The sequence below is a fragment of the Protopterus annectens genome, chromosome 13.part0, assembly GCF_019279795.1.
Source record: "Protopterus annectens isolate FY-2018-M chromosome 13.part0, PAN1.0, whole genome shotgun sequence".
In the NCBI taxonomy this organism is placed as follows: domain Eukaryota; kingdom Metazoa; phylum Chordata; order Ceratodontiformes; family Protopteridae; genus Protopterus; species Protopterus annectens.
The window spans coordinates 452,693,093-452,712,344 of NC_056747.1; positions in this window are offsets into that span (position 1 = coordinate 452,693,093).

The following is a 19,252-nucleotide window of genomic DNA, read 5'->3' on the forward strand; positions in this document are numbered from 1 at the left end:
TTCTCTAATCTTATTCTCAAGGAACACCATAAGTTGTGTATCTTATGTAAAATATCAGATGCTTGATCCGGACAATGGGGACATATAGGTGAAAAGTTAGGATTGAATTTATTTAATTTAGATAAGGTATAATATAGATTGTTATTTACCATAATTTGTGTATATAACAGCTTCTTGAAAGGAATGAATTTGATTGTATTTTTAATGGCTAGTTTCTTATTTTCTTCAGTCAGTGATTAATTTTTCGTTTGCCAATAGTTTGAATTGTATTGCTTTATTTGTAACAAGGAATGTAGTCACTGGAGTCAGCTTTCCAGTTTGAAACTCATGTTTATTTCAATAAGTAAAGTTAAGAAAATAAGAAAGCACAGTTCATACTAAACAGTTCAACCTGCAGGCAAAATAAAATGTATACTCAGGATTGTGCTCTGCAGGTGTTTTCACAGTCCAGAAATAGAAGTTATGTTCTTACCATAACGTTCCATGTTAGTTGTCTTCTTCTCGCCTTCTTCTTGCTGGATGGGTTCGGAGCCGACCTCGGCTCCGACTCGGCCACTCTAAAAGCTCGAGAGTTGGTTCCACCGGCTCGAGGCTCCCCTTATATCCCACAATGCTAGGCGTGAGTTACCTCAGATCTCGTTTGTAAGCTAGACCCAGCTTATAATAGTAGCAGAATAACTAGAAACAAAATCCACCTCTATAAACACGGGTGAAGAGAAGGGTGACCTACATCCTGATCCAGGAAATATGCACGGCAGAGCATATACCTAAAGTAAAGAGGTGGTAGAAAGAGAGGTCACAATCAAACTCCTCTAAGTCTGTCCAGGCCAGGGGGAAGGAGGGTGGGGCCTTAAGAAGAAGAGAAGAAGACAACTAACATGGAACGTTATGGTAAGAACATAACTTCTATATGTTAAGTTGTCTATCTCGCCTTCATTCTTGCTGGATGGGACCGCGTCCCTAGCACCTTGTCCTGGGTGGCCTAACGGAACAGACTCTTGAGAACAGTGGAACCAAAGTTAGCTCTATGCCTAGAAGCTAAATCCAACTTATAATGAGAAATGAAAGTGTGAGGAGTAGCCCAAGTAGCCGCTGCACAAATGGTGTCAATAGGCAGTCTGTCTTGGAAGGCTATAGAAGTAGCCAAAGCTCTGGTAGAATGGGCTTTAGGTTTGTTAGGCAGCTTTTGGTGTCTAATTTCATAAACAAGGGAAATCAGCGATGTTAGCCATCTAGATAATGATACCTTTGAAACTGAAAGTCCCTTTCTGCCTTCTGCATAAGAGACAAACAGCTGGTCAGATTTTCTGAATTGTTTGGTTCTATCCAAATAGTACCTTAACTGACGATGAACATCTAGCCAATGCAATTTTTGTTCAGACCTGTTAGAATATTCTGGAAAAACACAGGGAGGTCAATGCTTTGATTTAGGTTAGGCCGAGGCTATCTTAGGTAAAAAAGACGGGTTGGTTCGTAAAGATACCCTGTCCTTATGGAACAACAGATAAGGAGGTCGACAGCTGAGTGCATGAAGTTCTGAAACTCTTCTAGCTGAAGTAATAGCCACTAGAAAGAGTGTCTTCCATGATAACAATTTTAAAGAACAGGAGGCTGCAGGTTCGAAAGGGGAAAGAATCAAAGAGTTAAGAACTAAATTTAGGTCCCAAGGAGGAGGAGGATTTCTTATAGGAGGTCTGAGTAGAAAAACTCCCTTCAAAAAGGCTTTACAAAGCTTGTGGGACATGATAGCAGACTCTGAAATGCCCACATGAAAGTTAGAAATAGCTGCCAATTGAACTTTAAGAGTAGAAGGAGATGAACCTGCATGGAAGGGTTCAGCTAGAAAATCAAGGACCATTTGGATGGAAGCAGTGAAAGGATCTATGTCCTTTCCTTGAGCCCAATAGGCGAAACGTTTCCACTTACTCAAATAAACCTTCCGAGTGGAAGATTTATGGGAAGCTATCAAAATGTCTCGGACAGAGTGAGATATTTGAGGAAGCCTGGCTAAGGTTGGAATTGGAGGAACCAAGCAGTGAGGTTCAGAGAGGGAAGGGAGCGATGAAACTGACCCGACTGATGGATCAAAAGATCTGGAACTAGGTCCAGATGCCAAGGTCGCTCCAACAGAAAATGATGTAGAAAGGGGAACCAAACCTGTCGAGGCCAGTAAGGAGCAATGAGGATCAACGAGGCCTTCTGAGCGATAGCTTTCTGTATCACTTGAGAGATTAGTGGGAAGGGAGGAAATGCATACAGAAGTCACCGGGGCCAAACTTGGACTAGACCGTCTCTGCTGGGCTGGCCTGGTAAAGGAAATAGGGTGAAATAATCTCTGCACTTGCTGTTTTGGGGAGTAGCAAAAAGGTCGCAGCAAGGCTGACCCCACTTGAGAAAAATTTCTCTCACAACAGAGTCTTTCAGAGACCACTCGTGAGGCATGAGGATAGCTCTGCTCAATTTGTCCGCAATTTGATTGGACTTCCCGGGGATGTGCGTTGCTATCAGAAACCGCTGAGAAGAAATCGCCCATTGCCACAGTCTGAGTGCTTCTCGACACAGGGGGTAGGACCTGGTTCCGCCTTGTTTATTGATATACCACACTACAGACATATTGTCCGTCTGGATTGCTATCGTTCCCAAGGGAAGAGAGTCTTGAAGGGCTTGCAATGCTAAAAGCACTGCTCTCATCTCTAGAACATTTATGTGCAAGTGGCATTCGTCTGGTTGCCATGTGCCCTGGAAAGTTCTGCCCTGATAATGCCCCCCCCCACCCGATCAGGGAGGCGTCCGTTGTCAGAGTAGCAACCGGAGGGGAAGGGACAAAGGGTCTTCCCAATAAGAGCTGAGGGGAAGACATCCACCACAGAAGATGATTCCTGCATGTCTGCGTAATCATAATGGTGTGGGACATCGGAAGTTGCTGGTATGACCATTGCGTGAAGAGCATCCATTGAAGGATTCTCATGTGGAATCTGGCTAATGAAAGCAGAGGTATGGCAGCCGCCATAATCCCCAACACTTTCAGAACTAACCTGGCTTTGATTTCTGTTGCTGCTAAAGAGGAGCGAGACCAGTTTGTGTATGTCTGTTACTCTCTGATCTGTTAGTCTCGCAGACATGTTGTCTGTGTCTAGATTTGCGCCTATGAAGGTAATAGTATGACAAGGCGACAAAACAGACTTTTCGCAATTTATTGAAATGCCTAAATTTTGACAAATGCGAAAGGTGTAGTCCCTGGCCATTAGAAGAAGATGCTTGGTGGGAGCTGTGAGGAGCCAGTCGTCCAAATATGGAAACACCTGGAATCCTTGACGTCTCAGGTGAGAAGCTACCACTGCCATGCATTTGGTAAACACCGGGGCAGTGGTGAGACCAAAGGGCAGGGCCCTGAATTGAAAATGACTGGTTCCCAGCCTGAAGCGGAGGAATCTTCTGGAGCGTCTGTACATTTTTATGTGATAGTACGCATCCTGAAGGTCTATAGAGCACATCCAGTTTCCCTTTCCCAAAAGGGGAAGGATGGACTGCAGCGTGACCATCCGAAATTTTGTTTTCTTGACTGACTTGTTCAAGATACTGAGATCCAGAATTGGTCTCCAGTCCCCTGTTTTCTTTGGAACTAAAAAGAACCTGGAGTAGATTCCGGATCCTTGCTGGTCTGCTGGAACTGGCTGAATTGCTCTTTTTGCAAGCAGCTTTGAAATTTCCAAAGCTGCAAGATCCCTTTGAGCGGGTGGAACATCTGGAAGGGATTTTTTTGATTGGTTTGGAATGCGAACGAAAGGAATGGAATAGCCTTCGGAAATGATGGACTGTACCCATTTGTCTTGAGTTAGGGATAGCCAGGCTTCTGGGTACAGTGACAATCTTCCCCCGACTGCCTCCGAAGGTGGGCAGTCGGGCAACACCTCAGGGATGCTGAAAGGGCTTATCAGAGAAGGCTTCTCGACTGCCCTGGTTCTGCGGACCCCCCCTGCCTCTAGGGCGACGTCTACCATTGTTGTTCCCCCTCTGCCTCTGGCGGGGAACCGACTCTGTGCGTCAGGCGAAGTCCCTTGAGATTGTTTGCGGAACCACATTTTCCCACTTTTCTGGCCTTTGGGGTAAGGCCTAGAAGGAGTAGAAAAATGGACTCCGACGGCAGAAAGAGTCTTGCCATCCATCTCGCACCTAGTCAAGGTTTCTTTCACTTGAGGACCAAAAAGAGATGATCCATCAAACGGGGAATTAGTGAAAGACGTTTTAAAGGGGTCCGCAAAGTTGCATAGCCGCATCCAGGCATGCCTGCGTAAGGCTACACCTGTCCCTGCGGCCCTGCTCGCTCCATCAGCCGCATATGAAACGAGGCGCATGGAGGAGTTAGCTATGGAGTTCAGGGTAGCCAGCTGAGTGATCATCTTGTCTTGAAAACCCGCAGCTGTAGGATCCTTCAACATGTCACTCGCTTCTTTGATCAAGTCTCTTTGAAGACGAGTAAAATGGCATAGGTAGTTCAGAGAACGCATTGCAAAGGTCGCTGATGAGAACATCCGCTTCCCGTACCTGTCCATAGACCTAGATTCCTTGTTAGGTGGATGGACAGGCACTGAAGGATCAGCTAGTTCCTTCTTAGTGGCAGCAGCAACCACCATAGCATCCACAGAAACTCCCTTGGTCAAATATTGTTTATCCGCTGGTGCCGTGATAAATTTTGAGGGTCTCCTGGGGGTGGGGTCCACTGAGTCAGGAGCCATCCATGCCTTTTTTGCTACCACCTGCATGAGGGGTCAAAGGGGGGAGACACCCAGGAGGTGGAAGGGCGAGAGCCAAACGCCTCAAGGTACACAGATTCATCCTCCGAAGGGTTGAGGGCTGGCCAATTTCCCCTCTGCTTAAGGATTTCTAGAATGTCTGCAAATGAGACATCTTCAGAAGGGGAACGGGGGGAACCCTCAGAATCCTCTAAATCCGTGTCAGAGGTGACGGACTCAGGTGAGTCTATGTGTTTCCTCTTACACTTTCTCTTCTGAGGGGGCTCTTCTGCCAATTCAGGAGAGGCCTCGGAAAAGGATGAGATCCCCACAGGGGATTCCTGAGGAGCTGGCTCTCTGCGGTCTGGGATGAGGGAGTGAGTCGACTTGACCTGAGGCACCGAAGAGGGAGGGGCGGACGGAGCCGACTGTGGAGTTGAACCAGGTTCCAACACACTCCGCATGACCTCGAACGCACCCCTGTCAGGCAGAGCCAGAGGTCCCCGCTCCGAAAAGCTAAAAACCTCCCTCGGCATTGACAGTGATGGCTCCGAGGCCGATGTCGGAGCCGAACTCACCAGCGCCGAAGCCCCGAGGGGGAGAGCGGGGTCGGACAAGGGTCCGATGCCACTCACCCCCTCGGAGCCGACGAGGGAAGTCCGGCGCCAAGATTCTTCTAAGGAAGAAATCGGAGCCGACGATGGAGCCGAAGACATTTGTATCGGCTCCGACGCTACCACAGTCTCGGTTCTGAAACGCCCCGGCTCCGAGCTCAACGGAGTCGGAGGAGGAACATAATGAGGGACAGGGTCAGGCATCGACTGATGAGTCGGGCTCTGAAGCATTTGGGCCAGTGCCTCGGACTTGAGAAGTCGACTCACTACCCTCTGAAGGTCATGGTCCGAAAGCCTCGATGACCTAGAGGAGTGAGATCTATGGCTCCGTTCAGACAGCAGGGGAGATGCTGGAGCCGAATGAATGGAGCCAAGGGACGGTGACCTGGACCTCTTTCTAGATGTCGGTTCTGAAGGTCTGGTCGGAACCGACACAGGAATTTCCAATACCTCGGCTCCAGCCGGAGCCGAGGAACCCACAGAAACTGCAGTCTGAGACTCATCGGCTCCAGCCGGAGCCGATGTAGACGGAGGTTTTGAAGCCTTAGTTCTCAGCTCAGAAGCTGGAGCCGAGGACCTAGAAGCCTTGGAGGGCTTTCCCGAAGGAACAGTAAGGGAACCCTCAGGCTTAAGTAAACCTCTCAAAATAAGTTTGTTTTTTCTTTCCTGCAGGACCCTGGGGCTGAAGCCGTGGCATACAGCGCAGGAGTCCTGCAGGTGTAAAGGTCCCAGGCAGTAGACACAAGAAGTGTGACCGTCTGTCAGAGACATTTTCTGACAGCACGAGTCACACTTCTTGAAGCCTGAGACCTTTGAGTCTTTAGACATTATAGAAAGAAGTGTAACCACACACACACAGTCAAACACACTGATTACACCCTATACAAGTTTAAACTCAAAAAATAAAACACACTATCAAAGTTTTAAATTCTTGAGAAAACACACACACACCACTAGGGGATGGAAAAGGCCCAAAGGCCCGAGGGAAGAACTTATAAGTTCTTGTGGAAAAAGGGCGATAATAGAAGAGAAAAGGGGACAAAATCCACTAAACTAAGGGAAACAACTGTTAAGAATTAAACTAAAGGGGTTTAAGTAGACTAAATTTTACTCTACAATAACTCACCAAGAAGCTGGTAGAAACCAAACACCTCGATCGCTGTAGCGGCAAACGAGATCTGGGATAACTCACGCCTAGCATTGTGGGATATAAGGGGAGCCTCGAGCCGGTGGAACCAACTCTCGAGCTTTTAGAGTGGCCGAGTCGGAGCCGAGGTCGGCTCCGAACCCATCCAGCAAGAATGAAGGCGAGATAGACAACTTAACATCTAATGTTTTTTCTTTACATTTAGCTGCAGTATTCCCTTGTATACAGGGTTCTGACAGAGTAGCTGGCAAACTAAATCAAGAGTACTTCTGTAGACTCCACCATAATAGAGCAACTCTTTATAGTTCCACCAAGGGGAGTGAACCAAAATATCTTCTCCTTGCACACAGGCAGGGATGAATCTAACTTCTTTAAGGTGTTCAGCTCCCTTTTCTCAGAGGCAAACCCTGGGGATTACCTTCCTTCTTCCTTCTAGCATATACAGTATTTTCTAGAGTCCTTCTACAGGTCACAAATCTGCTCTACATGAGGACACTGGACTTTAAATATCCTTGTGTGCATCAATAGGGACAGATCAATATATCTTCTCCGCATAGGTAGGGATGACTCCAACTTGCTTTATTTACCTTCTCTCAGAGGTCTGCCCTGCAAATTGCCTTCCTTCTGGTATATGTAATACCTTTCTGAGTCCTCCTAAGATTTACAAATATGCTATATATCAGGACGCTAGGCTTTAAATATCACAGTGTGCAAGTGTACACACTCTATAACTTACTTGCCTTTCATGAGCTAATGCCCTTAAAGTGGCCAGCCACCACTTTGCTACAGATATATGTGTTTTATATTTTATATATATATATATATATATATATATATATATATATATATATACACACACACACACACACATATATATATATATATACATATATATATATATATATATATATATATATATATATATATATATATATATATATATATATATATATATATATATATATATATATATATATATATATATATATATATATATATATATATATATATATATATATATGCACAGATGCACAGATACTGAAAGGTAGATATAGATGGATGCAAATATGTGTGTAGCGTGTGTGTGTAGCGTGTGTGTGTGTTTGTGTGTGTGTGCATGCATGCGTGCGTGTGTACATGTGTGTTTGTGTGTGTGTGTGTGTGTGTGTGTGTGTGTGTGTGTGTGTGTGTGTGTGTGCTTATCCATAAAGAAAACTGCACCTGAATCATTCGCAGCTTAACTTAAAGGTAAATTTATCTGGCTTTCAGTTTAAACAGTATGCAAAAGGCTCTGCTAAAATAACTAGTCACTAACTACTAGTTCACAAGTAAACATGAGGCACCAGACTTTTGTAGCAAATATGTGATATGGTTGACCATGTTATCTTACTAAATGTCTAAAAAAGGAAATGGTCTACAGAATGTTCTGCTGGTCTGAAACTATTATACAAACAGACTACAACAAATAACAATGGAAAGAGATCTTTTATTGCTGATAATAAAATAGTTCAGGATTTCATGTTTAGAATGTTATTATTTATGATAAAACAAAAATGACTTTGTCAGGAATATTAATGTAGTTTAAATGCTGCCTATTTTTTACATTTTGTGACTTAAGAAGTGTATGTCCCCACTTTAATGGTAACATTTGTTTTTAAGATGCTTTTTACTGAAAATCTCCTTAAACACAAAGTTATATATTATGTCTCCTGTAAGTGTCATAAAATCTCCCATATATGTTGTCTTACATATTATATTACAAGGAAGTTGCTGGGCATTACAGTTTATGTATGTATGGCAGTCTGTAGAAAACAAAAAAATATTTTAGTAAACATAGCTTTGTTTTTATAATATATATTTTTTTAATGTGCTATATTACGTTACTGTCTAAGCATGTTACTTCAATTACTTATCTTCTGTGATGTTACGTGCATTATAATATTGCTATATAGTGTCTAAGTAAATTTATTTTGTTGCTTGTTATCTTTTGTTATGTTGCCTTTGTCTGTTCCAGCATTGCTGTTTAGTTGACATTACTACGCACATACAGTTCATTAACTGATAAGCTGAACACATTTCTGGACTAGTGCTTTTAATTAGTTTGATTTGTATTTTATATACGTGTGTGTGTGTGTGTGTGTGTGTGTGTGTGTGTGTGTGTGTGTGTGTGTGTGTGTGTGTGTGTGGCTATATATATATATATATATATATATATATATATATATATATATATATCTATATATATATTCTTCTTCTTCTTTTGGCTTTTCCCGGTTAGGGGTCGCAACAGCGGATCACCTGTCCGTTCATGATTGGCAGTGGAGTTTTATGGTGTCGGTTTGCCAGCCCGGCACCCAACCTTCCACAGAAGGCACACACACTCACACCTAGGGCCAATTTAGAGTGTCCAATCCACCTACTGCATGTCTTTGGGATGTGGGAGGAAACCGGAGCACCCGGAGAAAACCCACGCGACCACAGGGAGGACATGCAGACTCTGAATAGAAGTCACCCCAGCCAAGAATCAAACCAGAGAACCTCTTGCTGTAAGGCGGCAACACTAACCGCTGCACCACTGTGGCCCCCTATATATATATATATATATATATATATATATATATGTAAAATTTTAATATAGATATGTTTTTCTTCTTAAACGGATCAAAGGTTTTAATTTATTTAATTGATTATGTGATTTTTTTTTTTTCATTCGCTATTTAAATATTGTATTGTGGAGTGATATTCAGTTTTAAAGTCCTTTGTTTTGATGCTGTTGGGACAAAAGCACTTAATTTTGTGTTAAAATGATTCTGTTCTGGACTTACTGGTGTAGTTTGGCTCATCTATGCACCACAATTATCCAGTCAGACATTGTAGCAGTATATAAATTATTACTGGTTGTTAGTGTTTTTGGACATTGTTTGGATAATGCCATTTTCTTAGCTGACCATTCAAGTTGCCGTTAATCAGTTGTTCACTAGTAGAGTGGTACCAAAGAAGCATACGGCCCAAATAAAAACAGCTGTAGAAATGTTTGAGACTATGTTGTTTTGTTGATTTTTGTTTTTATGTGTTATTTTGGTGTTGTATGTTTCGGGATAGTGATCTTTCAAATAACTGGTCTTTCAAATATCTGGTCTTGCTTATTTGTAATTCAGCAGAGTATAATTTCAGCTATCTAAATGAGACCCATATACGCACACACACACATATATATATATTATTATAGTGTTTTTATAAAAGTTGTATTTCCCATTAATGCAGACAGGAACACTTTTTTGTATTAGTTAGACATGCTCCCACTGGAATTGCTCTTAACACACAATCATCGTAGCAGGGTATATAGAAATGAAGGCTATAGCCTTGGTTATTAGTCTGCTGAAACAAGGGGAGTATGTGCTTGCAACAGCACCTCTGTGGAATTAACTATAGAAAAGAGGCAAGCCAGAAGAACCAAAGTAGCTGTGTGAAGTAACCTTAGGACTGTAGCAGAACTGATATTAGAGACTGCAGATTTTTGTTACTTTATCTGTGCAAAAGAAGAGTTCGTACCATTATTTCAATTTTCTTTTTAATAAGATCATGTGTTATTTTATTGACTATTTTACACTGTTATATTATTTAATAACACACTGGCTGATGCTGTGGGCATATTTGGTACAATGTTTTCATGTCATAAAAGGATCCTGAAATGTAACATTTGCTGCCTGAAAGATGAGTAACTGTGCAAATTTATCCTGGAGTTGAAGTGAAAGAAATCCTGTTGTGTATATAGGAAGCTATTCTGTGTAATACAGCTGTGTTGGTACTTGTGCCAAGATGACAACTGAGGAGCAACTGTTTCAGACTACTACTGCTGTAGGCGAGTGAGAGGATGGTTGTGATTGCCAAGTCCACTATAATGCCATAGTCAGTTCCACCTACAGTATTAGGCAACTTACTTGGAAGGAAGACCTTAAGGCATATTTCACAGCCCTCAAATAATATCTCCATTGGTGAAAACTTTAACCAGTGAAAAGTATGCAAATAATGATGCTGCACTTATGAAATTCAGTAAACTGTCTACCCAGAAAGTTGTGTCAACTTTCTACTATTGTACTATAGCAAAATTAACTGTACTGCCTTTATTTATTATAGGAGGTACAAGGATTACTAGGCTTAGGCAGCATTGTCATTCTTGCAAAGGCACAATGTGTATGTGAAAAGAAGACCCATATTATAATGCAATTTGTTGAGATAGGAAGCACTATTAAATTTCTAAAGTACAAATATAAACTGGAAATGAATTTCATCCTATTGCTGACATTCACAATTTAATGTGCAATATAATGATAGGGAAAGAAATTCCCCCTATTTTAAATATTTGCATAGACAATGTAAGAAAGCAGTCCTTTTAACAAAATACCCTATAAGTGTGGGGAGGAGAATTAGTAAATGACTAAGTCCAAAAATGTACCTTTGTCTTTTCTGGGAAAAATGGGAGTTGGAAGTGCAACTACCAGACGCATTCATAAAAGTGTATGAATTCAACAATTATTAAGGCATAGTGCTTGGAAAATCCTAATGGTACAAATAGGTTGCTTTGGACACTAAGGGTGGAAGATCCTGTACCATATCAAGAGATATGTCAGCATGCTGCTTTAGCAGAACACCCTGCAAGAGAAAAATCAGCAGGATGAAAGGAGTTACACAGTAAAATATGGCAGCCTGAATATGTCATACATCTTTGACTAGAAGTGTCATTGTAGCCTGAAACTGTTGCAGAACAGGGATATAAATGACTAGCAGAAATGAAGAGATGGAATCACTTGCTGAAAGGGTGTATTCCAAAGGAATTTAGTTAAGAAATGTAGAAAATGTACAATTTGAGCAGAATTCTTAAACTTTCTGTCAGCCTAAAAAAGGAAGGCTCTAAGCAGCAAAGGAGTACTCTGGGGAGCAGATTCTTACCAGCAAAAAACAAAAACAAAAAAAAAAACTTCATTAATGCATTAAAAGGGGAAGAATCCACACAGGGTCAGAGTTTTAAACCTATTTCTACCAGTTTAGGAAAGATCATTCAAATAAAGGAAAGCTATAGGTGACGGATATCTGTAAGCAAAAAAAATATACATATATATATATATATATATATATATATATATATATATATATATATATATATATATATATATATATATATATAGGGCCCATCTCTATACTGGAAGAATGCAAAGTTCCTGTAATCATGGCTGCACAGGTAAAAAACACACTCTCAAAAGCCAAGAGCACAGCATCCATGGGACCTGACAACATCCCAGGCTGCGTTCTACATGAACTATAGAACGAACTGGAACCTCCTTAAGTACCATGTTCAGTCATAGCCTCACCTCAGGCTTTGTGCCCACTGAATGGTGCACAGCAACAGTTATCCCACTCCACAAAAGGGGGAGCCACACAGACCCCAGGAACTACCTCCCCATTAGCCTGATGAGCCTGGTCTGCAAGGCTATGGAACGTATCATCATGGAACTTATAAACAATGACATTGGTAATCTCCAAACTCTGGACCCTACCCAGTTCAGGTTTGTAAAAGGCAGATCATGTCTCCTAAACCTGATAGGCTTCTTTGAAGTGGTCACCAAAGCCATAGATGAGGGTAAGGTGGTTTACACAGCCTATCTAGATCTCGCCAAGGCTTTCAACACCATCTCCCACTCTAGAATTATAGATAAACTCACTAAACTAGGTATAAATCCCTGTGTCACAAAATGGGTTGCCAACTGGCTCACTGACAGAGCCCACATTGTGAAAGTAGCAGACTCTAAATCCAACTTCAGACCAGTGACAAGTGGAGTACCATAGGGTTCAGTCCTAGGTCCTCTCCTGTTTGGTATCTACTACAGGCTAACACAGAAAGTCTTTGGCTAACAAAGTTCACAGATGACTGCAAACTAGGAGCCATAATCAAAACTCCTAACAATGTGGACATCCTACAAAAGGGCCTCACTGAGACAGATGCCTGGTGTCAAAGCCATGACCTCAAGCTCAATGCCAAAAAGTGCATTGTCATCCCTTTTGGCAAAAACTCTGTACGCATGAACTACCACATAGGTGGTAGTCTACTTAATGCTGAAAGTGTGATAAGAGACCTTGGGACACATGTGGACAGCAGTCTCTCCTTTGATAATCACATTGCCACAGTTGTCAGGAAATCCTTCTACGTGGCACACCTCATCACAAAAGGTTTCTCATCCAGGAAAAAATAATTCATTGTTCCCCTCTACTCATCACTCATTAGACCCATTATAGAGTACAATGCCCCTTTTGGTATGTACCTCACAAGACATCTACAACAACTGGAAAGGCCACAGAAATACCTCACAAAGAGGATTACTGGCCTCAAACAGATACCCTACACAGACCATCCCAAAAAACTCCAGCTTTACACTGTCGCATATCACCTACTCAGAGGTGATCTCTGCCTAACATACAAAGCTATGTCAAACCCAGAGCTGTTGGACATGCTCCACATAAAGAAATCCCAATCCCTCCAAGCTACACGCTCTAGGGACCTAAACCTTGTCACCACAATAAACAGAACATGCTGGAGGGATAGATTCCTGCCCCAGAGACTTCCCATACTCTGGAACAAACTACCTATCTATATCAAACAAAGCTCCTCATTAGCACTCTTCAAGAAAAATCTTGATAATTGGATGGGAGATAGAAAACTCACCCCGGGGATCACTTCTTTGCCCCTGCTTGACAGGGGCACAGGAAAATAATTTTATTGGGTGGCAAAAGCCAGGGTACCATTTGGCTAGGCTTATATAGGCCCTAGGGCCAATAGCCTAGTACCTACCTATGAACCTACATATATATATATATATATATATATATATATATATATATATATAGATAGATAAATCTTTGCAGAGATATCAGCCTTGATAAGCATTTAATGTTCAATAAGCCTGTAGCACATCCCTAAAATATCTTATTCATTAGTGACTCCATTGTGAGGCATAGAGACAACACTTACTAAGTTGCCAAATGAGAGAGTGACAGCAGTCTCTCTCTAGTTCAAAGATTTTGGATATCACTATGGCCCTTTGGTCCCTGCATCACCCCAAATACAAGTACAGCCTTGCATTTGCACATGTGGGGTGAATGGTCCTAGGCATTTTACTCTGTGGGAGATATAGAGAGACATTGTTGATCTCCCTGTTCATGTCTTCAGATGTTGTTATTTATGCTTCTTGCATTCTGCAGTGTATTTTGATGTTATGCAGATTGTAGTCTGCTATGCTGGGAAGTGCATCAGGTGAACTCATCCTAAAAAGGTACTATGAGGGTAACAAATATTTTAGCCAGTATAATGATTTAGTATACAGTACTATCATCTAATACTGCAGTGATATAGCTGTTGGCAGTACAGTTGCTCACAGTGCACTGGAAAGGTATATTGTAGAATAGTAAGTAAACTCAGCACCTACATTTTCAGGTCCTTACTAGAAGGGGAATTTTGCTTAATGGGCTTAATCTATCTTTCATAACAAAACTGCTGAATAGTAATATATTTTTATTAAGTTGTGTCCCAAACAGAATTTATATATACAGCAGAAAAATATGAATCAGAGACATTGTGACATAAAGTTACCACATTTATTAAAATCTCACATTTGATACAAAGTTTGGCTTTTATATCAATTAATGATTCAGTTCTGGAAATTTATTTTACATGTAAATAATTTGTATTTTATAAATTGTAAAACAGTGCATAAAACCAATATAGATAAAATCACATGGAGACATTCCCAGTAAAGTCATTTTCTAAATATTATTGTCCAACTGAGAGCATGAAAAGATGTTTATAAGATATAAGCTCAGGACTACATAAGCTATATTATGCAGTGCAAGGGTTCTGAAAGAAATATAACAAAAAGAGAGACAAAGTAAGAGAGAAATAATTTTCATTCATATACTTTAAAATGTAGCTGTATAAAATTGAACAATGAAGGTGTTGACTAATTAATAATAATAAAATAATAACAATTACTATTACTATTATTATTATTATTATTATTATTATTATTATTATTATTATTATAATGAAGGAAGAGGAGGTAGTAGAATGCAAAGAAATGGAATCACTGTTTTGGGGCATTAAACAAGAATGGATAGACTAGTAGACTTTGTACTCTCTTGACTTACATTAAGGGAAAACTGGAGAGAAGGAAGCAGCACATGATGCATAATAAGGATGGCTAACCACTCCATTGTCCAGATGCTTATTTTTGGTTAGTTCCTCACAAAGATTGTGGTTTTCTGGTAAATAATTATAAACTGAAATAACTTAGCAATAACAGAAATTTGAGTTTTGGACTTCATATCCTCCAGAAAATGCATACTAATGCAAAACCTATTATTCTAGTAACTTTAAAATCTATCCCTGTTTTGGGCATTTGTCTCTACATTATTTATGTCCTTGATCAAATTTCTTGTGCTAGGAGGTTGAGATGTATGGATGGTGGCAAGGGTGGAGGATGAAGAGCAAACAATACACCAAAGGGAGTCAGTATCAAGAGAGTGTGAGAGAAGAAGTGGATGGAATTGAGTCCTCTGAGATGTGAGGACAGTTAGAGGATGACAGGAATGTAAGGAAAGCAGTGCCTGCAGAATGCCAACTCTCTTAGATGAGAGTTGATCTTTGTGTAGACAAGTGCTAAACTTCATCTGCATCACCAGATCTGAACAGTCCATTTTTTACAAATTCACATGATAAAATTAAAACCATCTGGCTTTCAAGGCTTTTCACAGTCTGCCTGTGGTGGGAATGATCTGAATATAGCTAGCTGATAGAGAGGATGCTACCTGAGTCATATGCACTTTTACAATTCCTGAAATATAAATTTCTCAGTTACTATTAACAGAGTGGAGAACCTTTATAAATCTGTATTTCTTTAGTTTGCTGTGGATTTGACCTCCTAGTATACACATATATGGACCATATCAGCATCTGGATTGTGATACATAAAATAAGATTACAGAATGAGCTTCATGATGAATGGTGAATCTATGAGTCACAGAATCTTCTTTCTTAATTGTTTTGGCAATATATTTCAGGTCTATATTAAATCAGCGAATGCTTAAAAAAGTGAACGCCGATTTATTCCCTGGGAAAAAAAATCACTGTTCCAAAAAAGAAAAAAAAAAACTTTAAAACATTACATAAAGTGAGGGGCTGTGCCCCCCACACAGCCCGTACTTAAATATACCAACTCCGAGATCGTACTACAGTTACAAAAATGGCAAAATAACAAGGGCAGCCAAGCGATTTCTTTCCCAGGGAAAGAATTTGCTTATATGCCGTTTTGGTATTTTGCCGTTTCCTGCCTTCAAGTTCGATCAAGACGCATTCGAAAGAATACATCCTCAATCATATAATAGGGAACCTATATTTTATATATCACAAAGACTTATACATTCCATTTGTCCATTCTGTCTCTGTCTCTCTTTTTAGTTTGAATTACTATTTTTCATTAATTTCAGTTGAATGCAGTAATTACAGTATTGCAGTTAGCTATGTATTGAACATTGTGTATGTTTTTCTGAAATAGCTTTGCCATAGGTAGTTTTCTATAATCACTTTAATATGATGTTTAATGTCTTTATGGTCCTAGTTAAGTTTTTAATTTTATTTTCGCATAGAATTAAGGGTTGTATTAGGATATGCTAGTTGTATTGTTTAGTTATGCATTTAGCTAGTTTAATTTTATTTAGTTTATCTAGAATTATGCCTATTTGCTGTTAATGCTATTTTTCAATTAAAATTGCCAAAAAATATAATAGAAAACTATTCACAAGATATTCTATGTATAAAAACTTTATAAACTAGCTAAAACCCTAGTTAGTAGAAACTTAGGCAACTAATATAGCCTACTGACATTACTGAACAACATTGCTCTAAGGTTTAAAAAGTGGATAAATGGAATATGCAGTGACCTATTCTATGCATTACATAAAATGTATTGTACTGTAGGTTTAGCAAATGGTTCACTGTTCTTGATTACACTGCTTGTAACAAAAATAATTTCCTAGATCTTACTATATAATATTTTATCTATCCCAAAACAGACCACCATACATCTGGTACACTGTGTGGATATATGTCGTTTCTCTTTATCCTGCCAACATCAGGCATTTATCACCAGCTTACTCACATCACTAAGAACTGATTACCATCTTACTCATGTTATAATGGATGATCATGCCATCATACTTATTAGTGAAAGAAAATCTGCCTAATAACACTATGAAAGAATCTCAGAATGGGCAGGGACATTGATCACCTAAACTGATCATGTGAAACATAGTCTATTAAGATTAAAATTAAAAAAAATATAAGAATAAAAAGTAAACTGAAATGCACACTGTAACTCTCAGGTTAAAAAATGGCATTACCAGCAAAATAGACCTTATTCTGGTTATCTACACTATGATTTAGCTAACTAAACATCTGTGTAAACAATAAAAAAGAAGAAAGTCTCAAGTAACTCTTACTACACAGTACCCCCCTAATCCTGTGTAGAAATGCAGAAATAGTAAGGGGTGCCCCCCTCATTCTATGTGGAAAAGTAGTAACAGTCAATGACAAATGATCGATGGATACCCTGCAGAAACTGCATGCTACCTGTAGGTGTAAAACATAAAGGTCAGCACTGCAATAGAAACTACCTGGACTCGATCCACACATTCAATACATATGGGCATACTGGGCATGCTCACACGCGTAAACACATGAATGCCATGTCTGCAAACACCAGTGGACCAGACATATCTGGCAGTCGTAGATGTTAGTGCAGGCACTCCTCAGTATGCACCACTCATGCTTTGCACACACAGTGGATAGGAATACAGACATATATGTAAGGACAACACACTATAATAAGCCAAAGGTAGATGTACATAGATGTGTGGAAGAGGGTGACTGTGACATGGAGCCATCCAGGCCTGTCCCACCCAGCACACAGCCAAAGGGACACAACCACATGAGGTTCAGATGTCACTCACCGCAGATACTAGCCACCGGTATCTGTCAACAGTACAGACTATATGGTGCACATGCTAGCTGTGCCACATGACTGTACAAGGAAGTAGTCATCTAGCAGCTGTATACATGTACCTGTGTAATATGACCCTGTTTGTGCCTGCATGTGGTCTGTCAACCTCTAGATGAATGTGTTATGGCCCATGCACACACACTGTCCTCCCCATAGCCCTACTATGACAAGCCTGCTGAGGTCATGCACTGTGAAATACACCTTTGGGAAATATGTAGCCCAGTAATCTCCATGGCACATCCCATAACTGTGTACTGCTGTATTGTGATAAACTAGTTAGGTAGAAGTTCTAATCCCAGACATGGCAACTGTGTGTGTGTGTGTGTGTGTGTGTGTGTGTGTGTGTGTGTGTGTGTGTGTGTGTGTGTGTGTGTGTGTCTGTCTGTCTGACTCTGTGTAGAGAGCAATGCTTTTGTAGGTTAGTCACACTCCCTATAATTCAAATGCTTTACTTTGGCAAGGCTGCTGATGTCATCCACCTAGAAATACACCTCTGGGAAACTTGTAGCTCAGTAATCTCCGTAGCATGTCCTATAACTGCGTACTGCTGTAGTGTGATAAAATAGTCAGGTAGGAGTTCTAATCTCAGACTTGGCAAGTGTGTGTGTGTATGTCTGTTTGTGTGTGTGTGTCTGTCTGTGTAGAGAGCAATGCTTTCAAGGGTAGTCACAATACCTACAATTCAAATGCTCCTCTTTGGCAAGGCTGCTGATATCATCTACCTAGAAATACACCTCTGGGAAGGTTGTAGCCCAGTAATCTCAATAGCATGTCCTATAACTGCGTACTTATGTAGTGTGATAAAATAGTTAGGTAGGAGTTATAATCCCAGACTTGGCAAGTGTGTGTGTGTCTGTCTGACTCTGTTTGTGTAGACAAAAATGCGTTCAGGGTAGTCACACTCCCTACAATTCAAATGCTCTACTTTGGCAAGGCTGCTGATGTCATCCATCTAGAAATACACCTCTGGGATGGCTGTAGCCCAGTAATCTCTGTAGCACATCCTATAACTGTGTACTGCTGTAGTATGATAAATTAGGTAGGTAGCAGATCTAATCCCAGACATGGCAAGTGTGTGTGTGTGTGCCAGTGTGTGTATGTCTGTCTGACTCTATCTGTGTAGAGAGCAATGCTTTTTAGGGTAGTCACACTCCATGCAATTCAAATGCTCTGCTTTGGTAAGGCTGCTGATGTCATCCACCTAGAGATACACCTCTGTGAAGGATGTAGCCCAGTAATCTCTGTAGCATGTGCCATAACTGCTTACTGCTGTAGTGTGATATAGAACTCTTGTAGGGTTCTATTCCCACCCATGGCAGTTCTGGATGTTATGTGTGTGTTTCAATGTCTCTGTAGGGAGCAATGCATTTGAGGCTAGTCACACTCAATACATTTCAAATGCTCTAAACTGGCAATCCTGCTGATGTCATCCAATGTGAAATACACCTTTGGGGAAGGAGTCCTGCAGTAATCCTTGTGGTGCATCCTATAACAGCTTCATGCTGTAGTGTGATATACAACGCTGTTAGGGATTCAATACCCACATATGTCAATTGTGGATCTTTTGTGTGTGTTCAATACCCACACATGTCAATTGTGGATCTTTTGTGTGTGTTTCAATGTCTGTGTAGGGAGCAATACATTTTAGCCTAG